The 6,451-nt window shown below is 40.2% G+C and overlaps 1 pseudogene; it reads right to left on the reverse strand.

Annotated features, from left to right (window-relative positions):
* Positions 1–2,983: 2,983 nt before the first annotated feature.
* On the reverse strand, positions 2,984–3,565 carry LOC102483123 (MICOS complex subunit MIC26 pseudogene; annotated as a pseudogene).
* Positions 3,566–6,451: the final 2,886 nt, after the last annotated feature.

A 6,451-nucleotide genomic window follows, 5' to 3' on the forward strand; every position in this document is an offset into this window, starting at 1 on the left:
TGATTGATTTTAAAGAGTTATTATCTAGTCTTCTCAGAGATAGTTTCTGTTTATTTCTCTTTTCCCTGCGAGTGACCTATACCTCTGTGTTTAATCGTATGCCTTCTGTTGTTTGGTGGTGGTTGTTGTAAACGAAACATTTTTCATATTATATTATGGTAACTCAGAAGTCATAGTCTCTCAACTTCTCAGGCTTTGCTGTGCTTGACCATTGAGGGTTGCAATAATCCATTTGTTTAGTGACTTCCAAGCTGGTTTTGAAAAAATTATATTGCTTTTTCTACGCAGTTACTAAAGTTGCTATCCTGTTATCTCAGCATTGGCAGAGAATTTCTTAAATGCCTAGGGCCAGACCCAAGCATAAAAGCAAAAAAGTATGGTCCCAGCCTATAAATATAGAAATAAATAAATAAATAACTCTCCCAGCTTATACATAAATAAATTTCATGACTTTAATGAAATTGAAAAATGTATGCAAATGTAAACTATCTATACTGACTTAAAATTACATGGAGTACGGGACCAGCAGTTGGTATAATGGCTTTACTGCTAGACTCCCATGTAATCGATCATGATTCAAGTCCCAGATCCGGTGGCTTAAACTCATGCCGGGCATGTGTGTGCATGCGTGCCCAAGATCCCGAGAAGAGAATGGAGGAGAAGGGATTGTGGCATGGCCATTCCCCCTGGGAGGTGATTTCTCATTTTCTGTCTCTATCTCTTTCTGTCTTTCTGGAGAGTGCACCCGCTCCATAGCAAGAAACAAACAAAAAAAAAACAAAACCTTTCCAAAAAAAATAATATAGAGTATCTAAATTCTTACATACTGTATCTGAGCTCAGGTAGTCTATGTCTTAGCCAGTCCACCTACATTTCTGCTTTATCCTTCAACATGTACTTGCATAAGGGGCCAGCTTCGGGTTCTCTCAAGTCTTTTCTGGCCCTTAGACATGTGCATTACACTTCAGATGCCCCCACTTATAGAGGAGCCTTTCAAAGTCCTTATTCCCTCAAATTTCTTAGTCCTTGACCTTGCAGTTTCCAGGTCTTTTGTTTAGTCTCTTGCTTGCCTCAACTACCCAATCTCTTATCCCACAAAATACATAGTAGAGGACGTTGAAAAGTTCATGAAAGATGGAATTAAAGTATTGGTGGTTCAAAATTTTGATATCCATGCACACATTTTCCATGATTTTTTTGAAGATCCCTCTTATGTATTCAGATGCCTTCAAAAGGTGTTACTTGAGAAGCTACTCCAGACGTGAGAGACCCAAAAAGGGTAAAGCACAAGAAATCCTCTATGTTCATCTCTCATTGAACAGCCAGCCAGATCAACAAACATAATCGTAATTTTTTTAAAAAACAAAAACAAGGTCTAATTGCCCCCTCTTCTCAGTATCATTCAGCCACACCAGGAATGCTGGCCACCATCCCATGACCACCGATAAACAGAATGAGGAATTGCACTCACATAAATGAAAATGTCACATGCAAGTCCTTTAAGCCCCAAATTTAGAAGCCTCTTTCTTCATCAAACACTCCCTTCTTTGCTGTATTTTTTATCTTTTCTTTCTCTTTTCTTAAAAGCTTGTTTATTTCGGGAACCAGCAGTTAGCGTAATGGCTGTGTCGCTGGACTCCCACGTAGTCGACCGCGGTTCACGTCCTGGACCCGGTGGCTTAAAACTCACGCCGGGCGCGTGGACGTGCGTGCCCAAGATCCCGAGAGGAGAATGGAGGAGAAGGGATTGCGGCGTGACCATCCCCCGTGGGGGGTGATTTCTCGCTTTCTGTCTTTATGTCTCTCTCTGTCTGTCTGGCGAGCGCACGCGCCCTACAGTGAAAATCTCTCCAAAAAAAAAAAAAAAAAAAGCTTGTTTATTTAAAAAAAAAAAAAAAAAACACACAGAGAGAAAGAGATACTAGCATCCCCAATAGAGTTTTCAAGCTGTGATCCAACCCCAGACTCAGCCAGCCTGGATCACAGGCGCACACATGTACCCATTGTGTACAGGTAAACCTCAAGATGCGAGCCTGGAAACTTCTCATGTGGGTCCTCCATCACAGAGCATTGTGTTACTGCTATATTACTGCTGCTGGCCCTACTGTAGGTTTTGATTCAATTTCAAAGTTCAAAACAATTATTTTAAGAATGTTTTCTAGTTTAATGGTTGCCAAAGCACAGGAACTGAATCTTAAAGCTCATTATGTCATTTTTCATTTGAAAATAATCTTAAATTTCAATGTGTGAGTGTATATGTTTATACTCACACAGGACCAGAGGGGATGTGGTGGTTAAAGTGCTGGATTCCCACAAGGCTGATCACTGCTCTAGTCCCATGCTTGTCAGCTTGAAAGTTATGCCAAGCACATTTGAATGTATGTTCCACATCCCGAGAGGAGAATGGAGGAGAAAGGATTGCGGCATGGCCATCTCCTGGAGAGTGATTTCTGTGGAAAAAAAAAAACTGAAAAAAAAATTTTCTAACCTTAAAACTGACTTTCACATAAAAAAAAATCCCTTGCTCATGAATATGTTTTATGTGTAAAAGTGGTCATTGCAAGGTTATGTAGAATGTGTGATAAATGTGTGTGGAGAGTAAAGGAAGACATTCTTATTTTGTTCTGGATCTTAGGGGAAAGCTTTTGTTCTTCCCCACTAATGATGGTATTCATGGTAGGTTTACAAAAATGTTCTTTTTCTTTTTTCTCACTTGGATTTTAATTATGCACATAAATAGCAACATGAGACCACAGAGTTCTAAGGCTTGTATTATTTTTAGGTAAAAGGATTTCAGATTAGTCCACTTGTAGTATGGTGTCATCCAAGATAACAGAGAGGCCTAGCATAGTTGTTCCTGAAGAAAGCCATTGACTATAGTCAATAATGATTTCTTTACCATGTTTCTGTAGAAATGTTGATTTACTGTAGAACTTTCCAATTTTTACCTATAACTGATTAAAATGGGCAGACATGAAGTTTTCTACTTATTTCTGGGTGAATTCTTCACATTTCCTTGCTTTTGAAAGTCCTCCTTCCACAAATCTTCCATGACTCTGTATCCTCATAAACCCCAGTCATATAATTTCTCTCTGCTGACCTGAGCCAATGCAATGGCTTGCTGTGGATAATAGAAAGAGGTGGCTAATCCCATGACACCAGGTGGGCACGCCCGCTTCTTTACTTTTGAGCCTTTAGCCCAAAGGAGTCCACCAAGGCCAGCAAAACCAGTAACACCAAGTCTTGGGAAAAAATCCAGGAGGTCCATTTTGGAGATATTCACAGCTGTCTAACCCCCATCAAACCAAATTCTACATCTTGGGCTTAGCTTGGGAGTTCATTTCCTGACACCAACTTATATATGGCTCGCAGTGATGTCGAAGCTCTGAGATGCTTTCTTCAAGTTGGCTCCTCCACATATTTGGATTGCCCCTCAGGAATTGAGTAGAGTAAAAGCTCATCAACTTTCATGGCGTTTTTGTTAGGTGAGTCTTTTTGGAGCTGCGTAGATTTTGAAGGTGAGCAGGCTTAGGCTGGCTGGCTTCACGGACCTCTGTATTACCTTGAACAGGTCGCTGATGGCAATGGCAGCTCCCACCTATAAAAATGTTCTTATAAAGTCGAGGTAATTGCTCTCTATTGTAGGGTTTTGTAAATATTCTTCATCAATTTGAGGTAATTCCTCTGAATAATTATTTGCTGAGAGGTTTTTCTCTTAAATTGATGTTGGATGATTTCAAACGTATTTTATTTATTAATGGATTTGATTATAATTGCTTTTTTTTTTTTTTTTTTTTTTTTTTTTTTTTTTTTTTTTTTTTTTTTTGAGAGGTTTTTGCTACAGAGTGCATGTGCTCACCAGAAACAGAAAGGTAGAGAGAGACAGAGAAACAGAAAGCAAGAAATCACCCCCCAGGGAGGACAGCTATGCCACAATCCCTTCTCCTCCATTCTCCTCTTGGGATCTTGGGCACACATGCACACATGCCTGGCGTGAGTTTAAACCACCAGGTCTGGGACTCGAACTGCGGTCAACTACATGGGAGTCCAGTGACATAGCCATTATGCCAACTGTTGGTCCCTAAAATGTTTAACTTTTTAAAGCTCAGTTTTCCTTTTTTTTAAGTATTTCTTTTTAAAATTAATTAATTTTATTTATTCATTCATTTATTTTTTAATCTGACCAGAGAGAGACACAGAGAGAAAGAGAGGGAAAGTGAGGAAGGAAGCTACCAGGTCTGGGACTCGAACTGTGGTCGGCCATGTGGGAGTATCCAGCACCTTAACCACCACACCACCTGCTGGCCCCAAAGCTCAGTTTTCTAAGTAAATAATAGCAAATAAATAAACAAATAAATAAAGCATACAAATTTGTATTTTTAGGCAAGGTATCAAGCTGTAAAGAAATCTTTTACAGTATGATTGTATTTTACTGAGAACAGATAGATACTTAAAACAAACAAACCAACCCTGGAGTCAGCAAGCAGTACGGTAGCCAAGGCAGTAGATTCTCACCCAGCAGAATGTGGTTCAAGTCCTGGATCTGATGGCCTGAAAATCATGCTGAGTGTATGTGTGTGCATGCTCAAAATCTCCAGAGAAAAATATAGGAGGAAGGATTGTGGCATGGACATTTCCCCTGGGGGATTGACCTCTCACCCTCCCTCTGTCTATCTCTCTCTGGGGAGTGCATGTGCCTTATGGCAAAAACCAAAAACAAAATAAAATAAATGTTTAAAGAACTCTTGTTTTAATACAGGGGGAAAATAATCTTTGATCCATTTTTGGAAAACTTATAATACTTTTTTCAAATTTTAACCAACTTGTCATATAAAATCCTTTAATAGAATTACCTTATCGATCCTTGCCACACTCTCAAATTCTTTTGAACTCAAGAACTCAACTTGTTACTCAAGCCTTAACCTAACAAGTTATAGACTTATTATTTGTCCCTTTTTCTTTCTATCATCCAGTCATCTTACTTTAGCACAAATATTTTACCACTGTATAGAGCACTGCTCAAAAGTGGCCTTACTTCTGCTATGCATCCAACACCTCGGTCTTCAAAACAAAATATTTTAACAAATATGTTTTCTGGATTGTTTTCGTGGACCTTCATAAAAAGCTTGACTGCTTTTTGCAGACCTGTGTAAAAGACCTGCCTGAACCACTCAGAATAACTGCCACCACCACAAGCCATGGCAGGCCAATAACCAAAATGGTCGCAAAGATAAGAACTCATGGCACAGGGCATTGCCTTGGCAAAGGGGCATATAAACAGGGCACTTAGACAGCTCTATGCCATTCACGCTTTGGCCACTTTCCATGCGTGAACCAGAGTAGCTGCTGTGCTCAAGCACTCACTTCACAGCTCCCCTCAAACTGGAGCAGTTGTTCCAGCATTCATTTGGCAGCTCTCCACAGCTCTCTCCTCTGTGACCTAGAGGCACTGAGACTCTGATAAGAGTGAATCTGACTGGCTCTCTCCACAACAGCAGCTTGAGGGATGCCTGGCTCAGAACCTGTGGTGACACCACACTGCTGAGGCAAGGTTTGACAGAGAATTTGTGCTAATGGCTCCATCCCAGTGACAACTTTGAGTAGAGTAGAGCTTTCTTAGAGTAGAGCTTCCTCGTGGTGTCGGTGCAGGTAGTGTGGCCTTGAGCAGGCTCATCTTCCTGTCCTTTACCCAGCTATGCTTGCTTGTGTGTTAGGGCGTTTGAGGGGAATAAAGCCTTGACATTGTGGAAAGGCACAGATTGAGTCGTGGACTAATTCCCCATGCTCTTGATAACCACATAAAATTTTTCCTACAATTTTTTTTTCCTGCCTCATGTTGAGACAGGAATTAGACCCAGGGAATAGGTGGATAGGACAGGGACCCCAAGAGGAGAGCCACTGTCTGCCATCCTGGGCAGCCATGCTATGGTAATTTTTTGTTTTCTCTTTTTTTCCATAGAGTCACTATGTTCCTTTGACCTATAGATACATAAATCTTGCTCCTAAAGAATTTAGGACTCTGAGATGACACTTAATCAGGCAAAAAGCAGAGACCAATTGTCATAGTCTGGAGCACACATATAATATAGGAGATTTTTTGTTGCTGTTGTTTGTTTTTTACAGAAACCTGGATAAGATAAGACTTTCCAGCTCTGAGGCAATAAAATCCTAAATTTAACAATCTTTGAGCTTTCAAAATTAACATTGATAGCAGTTCTTCCAAAGTTAATAGCCTATATAGAACCCCTATCACGAAGAAAAATGCATGCAGGGGGCTCTCAGCAATGATTTAAACCTGAAACTCAGACTACCAAGTGGCAACTCATTCTGAGACACCTCCTGATTGGGAGCTCTTTTTTTTTTTGTTTTTTTCTTCCTCTCTCAATAAACTTCACTTGCTATCTGTTCTCCGTGTCCGTATCTCTAATTCTTCATGAGTGTGAGACAAGAA

Source organism: Tupaia chinensis, unplaced genomic scaffold (assembly GCF_000334495.1).
Source record: "Tupaia chinensis unplaced genomic scaffold, TupChi_1.0 Scaffold000005_2, whole genome shotgun sequence".
In the NCBI taxonomy this organism is placed as follows: domain Eukaryota; kingdom Metazoa; phylum Chordata; class Mammalia; order Scandentia; family Tupaiidae; genus Tupaia; species Tupaia belangeri.